The sequence below is a fragment of the Myotis nattereri genome, assembly GCF_964212035.1.
Source record: "Myotis nattereri genome assembly, chromosome: 10".
Classification (NCBI taxonomy): Eukaryota; Metazoa; Chordata; class Mammalia; order Chiroptera; family Vespertilionidae; genus Myotis; species Myotis nattereri.
In genome coordinates, this window is record NC_138085.1 from 56479143 (window position 1) to 56493941 (window position 14799).

Consider the following 14799-nt stretch of genomic DNA (forward strand, 5'->3'; position numbering starts at 1 on the left):
GTTTCCTCATCATCTCACCTGTAAAGTAGAAATATACAAGTACCCATCTCACCAGGTATTTTTGAGATAGTTAATGTACCTTTAAAGGAAATAGGAGAGTTGGGAATTCCAGCTGACAAGCAAGTATATGGCTGGCACAAACGCATTCGTGGTCATTATCGTGTGTGTGTGTGTGTGTGTGTGTGTGTGTGTGTGTGTGTGTGTTCCAAGGAGATGGCTAGGAAAGCTAAATAATTTCCCTAAGTCTTCATCCTGTCAATAGATTGGATAAAGATTCAAACAAATTCAGTATGATTTTAAAATATTTCAGGGCACTGACAGGGAGAGTATTGGATAAAGACGGAAAAAATGAATTTTGTTTTACATCATCCATTTATTTGTTCAACAAACTCACATGGAGGAGGTATTGAAGCTTTGGAAATGGACATGCCCATCTGGGAAGGTGATGAGGAGAGAGAGGAGAATGGAACCGCCAGAACCTCGAGAAGGTTCCACATTAGCAAATACAAGCAGGGAGAAAAGACAGGGAAGAGAAAAGGTCAGAGGGAGAGAATGTATCCCAGTGCCTGTGGCAGTAGCTTAATGACAGTTAAGACCACGGGGCAGGCGGGGGGGGGGGGATGGGGAGGAGTGAGGGGGGTTGGAGGCAGTTTGAGAGGGCCTTATGGCTGGGGAGGAAGAGGTATGTCCTTGCAACTTGATTCCCAGGCTGCTGCAGCAGATCAAAAAGATCATGGACCTGCTGACATTTCTACCAAAAGTGAAGGGTTTGTGCTATGGCCAGAGGGCTATTCTCTTCCAAGGTAGCCAGGACAGCGACCTGGATCCATCCTAGGATTGCCCGTGGTCCTCCCAAGGCAGGCCCCTCCATATGACTCTGCTCATTAAAATCCATGTCCCAGGATATTCCGCACAGGCCTCGCAAAGACCCAAGGAACGGCCCAACAGGCTTTTTCCTCCAGACAGACTAGGGAAATCCCTACTGCGCTGTCCTGTGTTGGGCAGGGCCCCTGAAGTCTGCCAAGCCAGATGGGCAGATGGGTCCCTCCTCCCAGCGAGAACCAGGGAAGCTCGCCATCTGTCCTGCCGGACACAAAGCTTTTGCTTCACGGTTTTGACCTCTCCAAGCCCTTTTTTCTAGTAGTTGTGGTGAAATTGTTTCAAACGCCACAGTATCCCAGGCACAATGGAAGAGAGGAGAGAGCTAAGGATCTCGAATTAGGCACGTGTGCATTCCAGTCCCGAGTCCAGCATTACTGATAAGTTGCACAACCTCTGGATGTGAGTGAGTGTTCTGAGTAATGGGAGAGGTTAACAAGAGGTTATTTTGATAATTTTAAATGCTGTACATCAACATAGAAGCACATAGAGGACGCACCAAGAAGCAGTAGCATTTTTTGGGATAATGGCATATATCATGCATGTCAGTAACTACTATTATGAATGACAAGGATGACTGAGAAAGAGCAAAGCTCTGAGTAAAGGTGATGAAGGCAACTCCGAAAGAACAATTGTCATAAGGACTGAGATGTGAGAGGTTAAAGAAAAAGGAAACAGTGAAGAGATGGAGGCAGTATTTTTTTTTTTTTTTGTAAGAAAGTTGGCAGTGAGTAAAGGAGAGAGAGAGAGAGAGACCATTGCCGGAAGAAACTGAATGCTGAAGGGAGGTTTCTAACTCCTAATCGTAACTGCTAAAGCTAAACAAATGGGAAAAATCAGTTTTAATCTAGCCAGGCATAAATATACTTTTGAAAAATTAGTTTTCTTACAGAAAATCACTGCAAAACATTTTAGGGAACCATTAACAGAGAGAAATTGAGCCCTGACCAGGTGGCTCGGTTGTTGGGAGTGTCAGCCTGTACAGCAAAAGGTGGCAGGTTCGGTTCCGGGTTAGGGCACAAACCTGGGCTGCGTTTGGAGCTCCCGTTTCTCCTCCCAGGCTCTCTCGGCGCATGTACTTGCCACGTAAGAGCATGAAGAAGCGCGACCCGCGATCCTCCTTCTCCTGGGATGGGAGGACCGCACCCGGTGTCAGTTTCTGTGCCAGAGCCACAGCTTTCATCACTGCGCAGCCTGCTTCTATGTTTCTGGTGTTATTTGCTCTTGCCGGGTGCACACTGGAAGCTGACTACTGGGGTTGCAAATGTGGCATTAATACTCAGTACCGTGTAAGTTTATTTTATCTGTAAAATAGAGGTAGTAAGAGGAAGTGCAGTAGCTAGCAGGCACGGCTGATGGTGAGGATTAAAGGCGACGCTGCATTCAGAGCGTGCAGCATAGTGATTGGCACAGAGTGAGCGATCCCTGGGCTGGAGGTGTTTCTCCCATCCCCGCCCTTCTTATGTGTTCTTGGCGCTGCACTGCTGCCAGGGGCAGGGTTGGAAAGGTCCAAATGTGGATCCAGCACAAGAACTGTCTGAGGTCCACACAAAGAGTTTCAGAAACTCAGGCCTAGTGATTCTGTGGGAATGAAGCTTCATGGCCAAGGGAAGGAAGCCAAGGCTGAGGGCGCCTGACTCGGGTTTGACAGGCAGATGGAGGTGTGTTTCCCGCACCTGCTGAGGGGTGAGGAGGATGCGCTCTGCCAGCCAGCAGACACCCTCCTTCCCCACGCAGCACGGAGACCTCGCCCACATCAGCCCCCTTAGGAAGAGCCCTTGAATGCAGGGAAGAATCCTCATAGCAGGGAAAGGAACGGGCATAAGAGTCAGGGAAACATCAAGGGGCCAGGAGACTATAGGCGTCGTGACCATTGAAATCAGATAACCCAGAACTGCCCCGGACCTACATTTCTTACGTCACCACCATCTATGCCCTACTTTCTCCTTTCTGTACATTGTCGTCTCTTCCTCCTTAAAAGCCTAGCTCAAAGGTACACCTGGTAGAGCCTTCCTTGCCTGTCCTATTTATGAAAAAAGATGGCTCCAGACCCTTTATGCTAAATAGCCTTTCCTACCTTTATCCACTCATCAGACATTTATTATGCACTCTCTATATGCAAGAAATCAAGTTCAGAGCTGGGAATGAAATGTGGGACTTCAGTTCCTGACCTCAAAGAGCTGGCTCTATGTCTGATCTCCCTACCAGATTGTTAGCCGAACCCTTGAAACATGGTGGACACTTTCTTTGCTTCTTTCAGCACATTGATCACTAGCATTTGTACTTATTTCGTTAAGCCATTATGTCAAAACTGTAAACCTAAATAAAGCAGTGGAGGGAGCATGCTCAGTCCCGGGCACTCTCATTCGAGACAGGAGTTAGAGTATTTAGATACAGTGAGCCAATCGCTGTGAGTATGTGATTTGCTGAGCTCATGCTGCTTGTCCAGGGAAATGCCCTGTCATCTCCCATCCTCTCGTTGGTTAGGAATAAAAGTGTTCAGATCATGGGTATAGCCGTGCATCCTCACAGAATACTCTGGATTGTTTCATAGTTATAGTGATGTTACAGATAATAGTTTATAGGCACAATTATATAGAACCAGCACCTCACGGAGCTCCGTGAAACAGCGCATGTTTTGTACAAGCACATTTCATATCCACAGCAGTGTAAGATTCCACTTTTAAACAGCAAATGCAATCTTGATAAAATCTCCAGTTGAGAACTTATCTAATAGGTCCAATTTAAACCTGCATGTAAGTAATTGATTTAAAAAAGCTAACTAAAAGTATCTGAATGTCATACATTATACTTTATTCAAAATGAGAGGGAAATTTAAATGGCCAAGAATGAGTAATTTTCAGTGAGCACAAACATATCTCCAAAGGTTTTTTCATTTATTTATAATAAAAATAATTAGTTTTAAAAACTACTTTGATCCTCCATTTTACATATATACATATATTATTTTTATTAAGTATATACCTATACCTCTAAATTCCAAAATTGTCTTTAACAAATGTTGGGGCATTAGCTTCTATGTGCCGTAACCCCTTCCAATTAGGGAAATGGTAGTAAAACAGATATAAGAACTCTCACTTCCACTGAAGTGGGAAGGAGCTTGAGGTTAATGCAGAATGATTTTCAGTAGGGGCATGCAGCGGGCTAAATAATATTTCTTAGATATTTCCTTTGGGAGGAGAACTCTTTCATTTAGGCCATTATTGATTCTTTGTATTGAATAAGACTTTGACCATATATTTATTCATAAAATATCAAATATGTGCATACTGTGAACCACACACTATTCTAAGTTTCAATACAGAAGTGAACAAAAGGGGGAAAATGATGAAACTTATACTGGGAGTCTGTGCTGTGAGATTCTTTCCTCTTCCCCATGTGGGAGTCTGTGCTGTGAGATTCTTTCCTCTTCCCCACGTGGGAGTCTGTACTTGTTCTTCAATAAACTTCCATCTTTGCTATAGCAACTACCATCCGTGGATTCATTCTTCAACTCCAACAGACAAAGAATCCAGGGAACAATCCTTCCCAGGGGAACACCACATATTCCAGTCCAAAAATCACGTATCACAACCAGGAATCAAACTGTGAGTTCCTGGTTCATAGGTTGATGCTCAACCCCCAGCCAGGCTAAAGTCCTTCTCAAACTGACCTTTACCCTTACCTCTTAGGTCTTTTCTCACTTACTTTGCTGCAGCCACACTGTCCTTTTTGCTCTTTCTGGAGCACCCCCGAACTGCTCATCCCTCAGAGAGTTTGTACTTCTTTCTGCTGAGAATGCTCTTCCTAAATGCAGCCACAAGAATCACTCTCTCAACTTCTTCAGTTGCTCCCATGTCACATTCTCAGTATAGAAATCTGTGACGAGGCACTAAACAAATTTTAAAAACATATGATTCATCTGTATATATGTTTTTGAGAAAAATCAAGTAGGACATCCCTAGGCCAGGAGAGGAGGGTGGCAATCTACATATATATAAGGCTAATATGCAAAGTGTCCCCGCAGGAGTTCAACTAGGAGTTCTATCACTTGCTATGACATGTGCTGACCACCAGGGGGTGGCGTGGAATGAAGGAAGGCCCTGGCTGGCAACCAGCAGCTGGGGAAGAGAGGCCCTGCCTGGTAGCCAGCAGCCGGGAAAGGGATGCCCTGGCCAGCGGCCGGGGAAGGGAGCCTCTGGGTGGCAGCTGGAAGGCCCCGATCGGCCCTGATCACCAGCCAGGCCTAGGGACCCTACCCGTGCACAGATTTTGTGCACCAGGCCTCTAGTTTCTTATGATGGTCACAGATTCCATCGGAAAGAATCTCACAGCACAGACTCCCACGTGGGGAGGGGGAAAGAGTCTCGCTGACTTTGTTTCCACAGTTTATAAAGGCTGCAGTTCTTGTGTCCTAATATCCCTTCTGATTGGTCAATATTCCCTTTTGAATTGGTTACTATAGTAACTTCTGAGCTCAAAGATCAAACATCACATGGGACATATGATGTCCTCCTTCTTCATTGTTCTATTCCTTTCTTCCTCCTTCTTTATTTTGTAAATATAGACCTTTTGGCTACTCCCAGTTCCCTTGTCTTATATAAATGTGACTGTTGCTGCTCCCGTGTGTATAGAAATGTACCTTCTCCTAGCTTTCTTGTCTTATGGAAATGTAACTTCTCCCAGTCTGTAGCCCTGTGTTTTTTTTCATGAACCCCCAATTCTAAAAATTCCCTAAACCTGCCTATATCCCCGTAAAATTCCTATTTCAATTGGGGCACATGCTGGTTGCAGGCTTGGTCCCCTGTAGGGGGCGTGCAGGAGGCAGCCAGTTAATGATACTCTCTCATCATTGATGTTTCTATCTTTCCTTCCCCTTCCCCTCTGAAATCAATAAAATATGTTTAAAAAAATGTTTTTAAAGTTAGAAAAAGACTTTGACTTTCTGTCTTCAAATAACACATGTCACCAGCCCGTTTTCTCCAGCAGAAAGAAAATCTGTGTGGCTCTGCTCTTGGTAGGTGTTTGGAAATTGTCATCACCTACCAGAATGCCTGGAGAAATGCTTCCAAATATAACTGAATGACGCATCTTAGGAGACTGACACTTCCCCGTTACCACTTACCCCTTTACTGAAAGTCGAGTCATAGTAATCCGTCAGCATGAATGAATCATCTGCATGAGTACAATGATTCACTTGACTGACGCTTCATCAACAGCCATCACAGTGACTGAGGAAGAAAATCCTTCATTAAATCATTAGAATTTTCTGTGTGCTAGAGACTTTTGATAATTTTGATTATCATTGAAACAAGAATAGCTCCTATTCGTAAAGAACACTGAATATGCCAATTATTGAGGAAGTAATACACACACACACACACACACACACACACACACACACACACACACACTAGACGCCCAGCGCGCGATTGAAATCGCACGAGGAGGCACCCCGCGGGGGGCCAGGACCGGTGCCTGACCCATGTAGCACCGGCCACCCGCGTTGTGTCCACTGGGGTGGGGGCAGACGCTCCTGTGTGTTGTGTCTCCACTCGGGCCGCCCCCAGCCCCAGCCTCCCCACAGCCTCTGGGGTGGGGGCGGCACGCCATGCCTTCCTGCTCATCTGTGCACGCAGCTCATCCTGAGTGGTCCTGATGCAGCCTCCTCCTGAGCGGTCGGGATGCTCAGCTAATTAGCATATTCCCTATTTAGATAGATAGATACTTAAATTTGAACTTCACTATAATTCTATTAGGCAGTTGTTTTTTTATAAATTGTGGTTATAAAATAACAAAAATTTACCATCTTAACCACTTTTTAAGTGTACAGTTCAGTAATGTATAGTCACGTTGTTGTGCAACAAATTTCCTTAAATTTTTCACTGTGCAAAACTGAAAGTCTATGCCTATTAAGCAACTCAAGATCTCTCCCTCCCCTGCCCCTGGTAGCCATTATTCTGCTTTTGTTTCTGAGTTTGACTACTTTGGAGACACGTATAAGGGAAATCATACATTATCTGTCTTTTTGTGACTGACTTATTTCACTTAGGGACATTTTTTTATTTGTTTGTTTCCGCTTTGTTTTTATTCTAGTGAAGCAGGAATTTTGGGGGAGGGGTGAAAAAGACAGGTTTTAGGAAATTTTAGAAATTAAAGGGACCATGGAAGAAACACAGGCTGCAGAGCAGCAGATGGTATATTTCCATAGAATAGAGGAGCTGAAAAGCTGCAAGGGTAAGGGTACGTTTCCATTCAATGAGGGAGCTGGGAACAGCAAAAAGTCTATATTTACAAAATAAAGGGAAAGAAGCCCTTCATCCAGAAGAAGAAGAAAGCCCAAAGGGAATAGGAAAACAATAAGGAAAGCGGGGGGGGGGGGGGGGGGGGGGGGGGCGGACCTCACATGTGCCATGTGAGGTTGACCTTTGAGCTCAGGAGTTACTATAGTAACCAGTCTAAGGGAATAATGACCAATCAGAGGGGATATCAAGGCACCAAGATCTGTCTGCAGCCTTTATAAGCCGTAGGGAAAAGGAACTCAGTAGGACCCTTTCCCCCTCACCACGAGTGAGTCCATTCTGTGGGACTCTTTCCCTCTCCCCACGTGGGAGTCTATACTTGTTCTTCAATAATTCTCCACCTTTGCTATACTACCCTCTGTCCGTGGATTCATTCTTTGACTCTGGCGGACAAAGAATCCGGGTTCCGGTCCAAAAATCCCATAGCACTAGTTTTACACATGAAGAAATGGGTTTAAAGAGTTTAACTTGCTTAAAGCTATTTAGTTACTAAATGACCCTAAGAACTTGAATCTGTATTTGATACTAGAACTCATATGCTTAACTACCACTCCACTCTTTCTCAACCAGAATGCTCAGGATCTGTGGGAAGAGGGTGAGCAATATAGGTTTATTCTTGGGGATCTTTGAAATTTTCTTTTCCATTACAAGTTTGCACACACTATTCACATTTGATAAACACATGGCCAAACTGAAGGGACTGAGTCTGTAACTTCATGCTAGACTCCACACTCAGCAACATCTCAGACTTCCTCACCTATTACTTTTGTTTGACATATTGACTTTTTGTATCTGCTCGGGGCTTGGCTTCATAACTCTCCTGCACATTTCTGTAAGATTCATGTGAGTATGCTGTGATTGAAGCATTTGACGCAAACACACCAAGCTATAGTGGCAGTATTGACACTGGCCAACTACTTAGCAAGTCCAGATGGCCCATTCATTCTGGTTTCTCAACCACAGGTCAAAGAAAACCCTTTATCTAACAGAGGGAAACTTTTTTTTCCTTGCTTCACCACTGGCACATTTTTAAGTCGTTTGATGTCAAAATAAGAACAATTCGTCATATTCATCTTCTCTGCCAACAGGTGCCCATTTGTTCCTTACTTTTTGCAGAAAGGGAGTTAATTTTAAAATTGTTAAATATAAAAGGGAAACTTTGTATGGTAGGTCAGAAATAAATAGAACCTTTAGAGTGACTACATTTTCCAAACCAACAAAGCCAGGATAGACGGGCTAACGAGTCCAAGTGTATTTATGGGGCTCACGGAAAAGACTGTTTGATCAAGACTGACCTAGAAATACAGGAATACATGTCACCCAAATAACGTGGTGTTTTTTGTGTGTGTGTTTTTCCTTTTTAGCATAGCAAGTTTAAAGGGTCAATGTTGGCTTGCCTTGAATAAAAGTAAAATAATTTCCTTAGGGCAATAGATCTTTGAAGCCATTGACTTCAGGGATTAAAATGCGCTGTGCTGACTCCAACACATACTTTCTTATTCTCCCAAAGCATTCTCTGGCTAAAACTTGAAACCTGACATTTTCAAAATGGGGAACGGAGAATTGGAATAGGCCACGGATTTGATTCAACAAACACACACTGTGTTCCAGTTGTTTAGCTCATCATTAGTTACCTGGTGTCAAGATGAGGAGCAGGAATCAGAAATGTAAAGCACACAAAATACAGTAGGGGAGACACTCAGATGGTTTTAATGTCATATTTTGAATTTCATTATCTTAATTTTTACATATGCCAGAGGAGTGACTGACTGAAACTTGACAGTTGGAGGATTGTGAGGGCTGGAACATCTGTTCTGATTCTTAAAAATCTAAATAAAATTTTACCTTGTGGAGAAGGAATTTCTAGATTCTATGCACCTTTAGTACAATCTCAGTAGAATGATACTTGATATGTAGAAAGTGCTCAATAAATTTTGGCTATTTACTCAGCCTTTGACATTTGATGAGTACCATTATATACCAGGTGTTGGACTAGTCACTAAGATACAAGATTTAACATGAGTTATTCTATAACTTAAGCAAACCTGCAGTCACTATGGAAACAGGCAGATAAGAAGGCAACTGCAAGAATCCACTGTAAATCCTCTGATAGAGGTGATGGGAAATATAAGACTTTTTTTAAGGGGGGGACGGGGAACGCTAGCAATCTGAATCTGGGCCAGTAACATGCCTTCTGACACACACTCTTGCTAGCTGATAACTAACTCCATTGATTCCTGTCTTGTCTTGCAGAACCTGTTTCCCAGAATACTCCCATTTTACAAAGGGGCCATAAACAAAGAATGTAACAGCTTAGCTAGAGGGGAGGTCATTGATACCACCCAGACCAGGCATTTAGATACAAATCTGGCTTCCCCATTCTAACTGATCAGGAGGGGCTGTGTAAGCACACCACAAAAGCAGGGTAGAGAGGAAACAGATAGAACACAAAGAAACTGAAGGGTATAGAGGGGAAGCTTCCTCCTTATTCACTCACTCGGATTTGGAGAACTGACCCCCTGAGTCACTGTCCTAGTACATGTGACAATGAATGGGTTTACCCTGGATCTCCGAGCACTCCCTGTGTGTTTTCGGTCACCTGGTGACCTCTGAAACAGAGGTAAACCCTTGGTGTTACAGGAGACCCAGAGAGGGGTGTCGGGGAAGGCTTCTCAGCCCTGACATAGTAAGTTTTGTAAGGTGAGTAGGTTAGTCGAGTTAAAAGGTTGAGGAAAATGAGAAATGAAAAACACTGAATGAATAAACACTGGTGTCAGAGAGAAAGGAGAAAAGAAAGAAATGGGTGTAAGGACAGAATCTACACAAAGGCATGCATTCTTGGGAAACTAGCCAAAGTTGTGATTATACCTTAAGGTTTTTGACAGTGAGTGACATTCTGTGAAGTTAGTGAGGTACATGTGTTGTTATGATGGCCATTGTGAGGGCTGACAGGCAACTTAAACCCACGTGAAGCATGTTGGGAAACTGGAAGTCAATGCAGGTGTTTCTGAGGAAGTACTTATATAAGTATTATAGACAGAAACACCACCATAAAGTTGTAAGATACTTTCGTGTTGTTTTTTTCTTGGAAGATCCATAAGTATGGTTACCAAAGGACTAAGAAGCTATTCTGACTACATTTGTGTGTTAGTTTTACGGGTGGTCTTCCCTCTCTCTGTTCTTATTCCCTACCTTTGTTTTATCATATTTTATCTTTTATTCCATTTGCTAATTAATTATTTTTATGACCTATATTTAGGGTCACAATTTTGTTAGCCATATTTAAAACCAAAATTTAAAACCAAATCTGTAATTTATATTGAGGGATCCTTTAGCCCTGCAGCTAAGAAGACTGAAGATCAAACAAAACTTCCTGGATATTTAACAATATTGACTTATTGTGAACAGGTGATTTGAATGTTCTCAAGCAGAGTCTTATTAATTTATAGCCATTTTTTTTTACCAGAAAAACCATAACATCTCCATGATGGTATACTGGAGAGAAATTTCACAATGCATATGTCCCCCCACCCCTTTAAGATTTATTTTTATTTTTTTTAATATATTTTATTGATTTTTTACAGAGAGGAAGGGAGAGGGATAGAGAGCCAGAAACATCGATGAGAGAGAAACATCAATCAGCTGCCTCCTGCAGGCCCCTCACTGGGGATGTGCCCGCAACCAAGGTACATGCCCTTGACCGGAATCGAACCCGGGACCCTTGAGTCCGCAGGCCGACGCTCTATCCACTGAGCCAAACTGGTTCTGGCAAGATTTATTATCCACATGGCATAGCCCCTGTTTCAAAGTGCACCTACTGTATAGTACCTGGTTCATAGTCTTGGGTCTGCAGCTAAATAATGGTATATTCTTGATAAATCAGTATCCTATCCCAGCTCTTAAATATAACCCAGTTTGGCTCTACCATTCCAAGTTATGTGTCTCATTGCCCAAGACAGTCAGCTGCCCACTCTGCCCTTGGCACTCTCAAGAGACCTCCAAAGGCTCCTGCTGGTCCCTACCCTCATAATCATGGCCTCCTCACTTGTGATTCCTCCAAATCCTCCTGCTTAATGCTAAATGCATTTCTTCTTTTGCACCTTCAAAGATGGTCACAGAAAACTATTGTTTCAGGACCCAATACATATATATCAATTTAAAATAGTCATTAAATTCAACCCCTTTGTTTTCTTTCTGGGATGCAAGTCTTTTAGATTACCTACTAGGGGTCCAGTGCACGGATTCGTGCATATTGAAAGGAAATTAATTAGAAGGTGGCTGGCAGGGCTGGGCGGGACTGGGCGAGTCGGGCCAGACACGCCCTGGAGCCAGCCTCCCGCGGTCTCTCCCCAGCCAGCTGCACGTGGGGTGGCACAGGGGCTCGAAGGGCATCTGTGGAGTGAGCTGGGTCACTCTGACAGGTGGGGTCCCTCAACCTGGCCTGTGGGGATTGGGCCAAAACCAGCAGTCTGATATCCCCTGAGGGGTCCCGGAGAGTGAGAGAGCACTCTGCAAAGTTGTTGTCGCTTGGCAGCTCCTGCATTGAGCATCTGACCCCTGGTGGTCAGTGCATGTCATACCTACCGGCTGGTTGGTCGGCCAGCCAGTCGCTTAGCCTTTTATATGTATAGATGTATCTGACGGGAAGGTGAAATACAGCCAAATGTAGTTTTAATTGATTTTTAATTATTTGAGCAGACATGAATAAGCTATCCATTAAAGTGAGAGGAGTAATATAAGTAGTAATTATTATTTAGATTAGTCATTATCAAGCCTTTGACAAGCATAGATAAAAGATACTGCCACACAAAACTAAAACGTTGAGGCAAAGTAAGAATATTTCCATTAGCCAAACATTTTTCTTTTAAATCAGTAATCCATTTAGGAAATATTTTTGAGCGCCTACTGTCAAATGTTTTTGAGTGCCCAGCAGTGTTCAAGGCATAAGAATTACCGCGGTTTATGAAACAGACAACAGTCACTGTCCTCATAGAACTCCTATCTAGTCTTCAATTATTATGTTGCTTTTTTAGATGTCAAAAGTATATGGGAAAGCTAAATCTCAAGTGCAAAATTATAATTCTGTTTATTTGTCACAACATAGAATGTTCTCCCTCCAAAAGAAATTCCTATTTTAAATGAAGGAATTGTTATACTTTTAAGGTTATATAACCTTTAATTAAGGTACGTTAGTTATGTGTGTAGCCATATCCTCAAAGTTCTTTAGGGACTCTAGCATTTTCATTTAATTCTTTGTGCTATTCTCCTGTTAATTTCCCCTTCATACTGCATGCACATTTGTGGAAGAGCTGGGTCATAGTAGTGCAACCTGGGTGAATCTTGTATTCATCATATATTGAGCTGCTAGCTCATTTCTCCACCTTCATACTCCAAAAGCAATCAGGGCTCTTTGTGACTTTGTGGTCTCTTTAGGAGCCTAATATAGGCGCTCTCTATTTAGCCATGCTACCTCTAGCAGCAGAAAGCACAAAATGAAATCAACCCCATTCCCTACTTCTCAGTCTCTGAAGACAGTAACTGAAAATCAGTTTTCCTCCCAGCTTCATAAATCGAATGGCAAGTGGCCTATATTAGAAGCTTCTCATTTCATTCTCCCCACAGTTTGCTGAATAGGTTTTATGTTGTTAGGGTTAGGATCATTTGGCTTCAATACAGTGTTAATTTCTTGAGTGATCTCTGTACAGAGCATGTCAAAATGAGAAATGTAGCTTAAGGGAAAGGGAATCTGAAAATGAAACATGTGGTTGAGGTAAAGAAGTGATGGTTCTGTGATATCTAATCCCCGGCAAAAGCCAGATGCCCTCCCTATTGAGTGTGAGTCAGGGAAGGTGTCTAGTGGGAGATTTAGCCCTTTTAAGTTACCATCAATGCCTCTCTAGTGACTCCAAGTTAAAATCATAATAGTATAATTCCTTGATAGGAGTGTTTTACATCTCAGCAGTATCTAGAGTGTAAATAAAAAGTTTTTAGCATATTTTGCTATCTATATATATAAAAGGCTAATATACAAAGTGTCCCTTTGGGAGTTTGACTGGGAGACCAGGAGTTAGATCACTCGCTATGATGTGTGCTGACCACCAGGGGCAACGCAGAATGAAGGAAGGCCCCTATTGGCTCTGATCACTGGCCAGGCCTAGGGACCTACCCATGCATGGATTTCATGCACTAAGCCTCTAGTTTTTATATACTGTAATATTCCAACGATAAAAAGTTATGGGATTGTGGTAATGAATACATGAACCTACACAAGTGATAACATTGTATAGAACTAAGTACACCCCCCCCTCCCCCGCACCTCCTCCATGATACACACTTACAAAGAGTACAAATGTGGGGAAATCTGAGTAAGACAGGTATATTATGTCAGTGTCAATATCCTGCCTGTGATAACTGTACCAAGATTTTTTTCAAGATGTTACCATTAGGGGAAAGTTGAATGACAGGCATATGGATCTCTCAACACATTTTTACATGTGAAGCTGTAATTATTTCCAAACAAAATGTTGAAAAATTTATAGGCTGGCAGCAGCTTTAAAACAAGCCTCCTGAGCACCCCCTTCAAACACTGTGGAGCATTCTGGGACTGACCCTGCTCTGAGCCCTAGACACTGGTCTTTTTCAGTGAACAAATAAAGAGTGAGGTATGAGAAATATGAAATTTGTTCAGTTTTGCTCAAGTCCTCTAAAAGTGAAAAGACCAAGAAAAGACCTAGAGAATATTATGCTAAGCGAAATAAGCCAGTCAGAGTGATACAAGTATCACATGATCTCACTCATATGTGGAATCTAATGACCAAAATAAACTGATACACAAAATAGACCCAGAGACATAGAAGCATGGAACAGACTGTCAAATCTCAGAGGGAGGTGAAGAGGGAGGGAGTGTGGATGGGGAGAGATTAACCAAAGATCTTATTTGTATACTAGAGGCCTGGTGCACAGATTCATGCACTGGTGTGGGGCGTGGCCTGTGGGGATCAGCCCGCTGTGGGAGCACTACTCATCCGGCTCTCCCAGTCAGCTGAACGGCTGTGGACTCACCCTCTGAGTGGCCGCTGAATGAGGAAATTAGTCTGAGCTGATATTTCAGGGTAATATCTTGGGTAAAGATGTGTTCTGTGTCCTGGAGGAACCCCGTGTAGAGCTTTGCACCCCAAAGCCACTTGGCAAATGTGCTTGATGTGTGATGCCAGGTCAGTGACACCATCAGGGATGTTGAGGGCAGCCGTGCTCCAGGATCCTCAGCCATGAGGACAGCCTCCCTGGGGGGTCCAGAGTCATGTCCCCTTTTGCCATCTGCCTATGCCAGCTCCCGTGCTCTTTCTAGAACACACCTTAGAGGGCCTGCATCAGCTGGTAGGGTCAGGCCAGAGTCTAGATCAGGGGTGGGCAAACTTTTTTACTTGAGGGCCACAATGGGTTCTTAAACTGGACCGGAGGGCCGGAACAAAAGCATGGATGGAGTGTTTGTGTGAACTAATATAAATTCAAAGTAAACATCATTACATAAAAGGGTATGGTCTTTTTTTTCAATAGTTTTATTCATTTCAAATGGGCCGGATCTGGCCCGCGGGCCGTAGTTTGCCCACGGCTGGTC

At 43.3% G+C, this 14799-nt stretch overlaps 1 protein-coding gene across 1 annotated transcript in view; it reads left to right on the forward strand.

Annotated features, from left to right (window-relative positions):
- Positions 1–14799, forward strand: part of NRXN1 (neurexin 1) — a 1005506-nt gene that overhangs the window by 410488 nt on the left and 580219 nt on the right. The gene's annotated exons all lie outside the window — the stretch shown is intronic.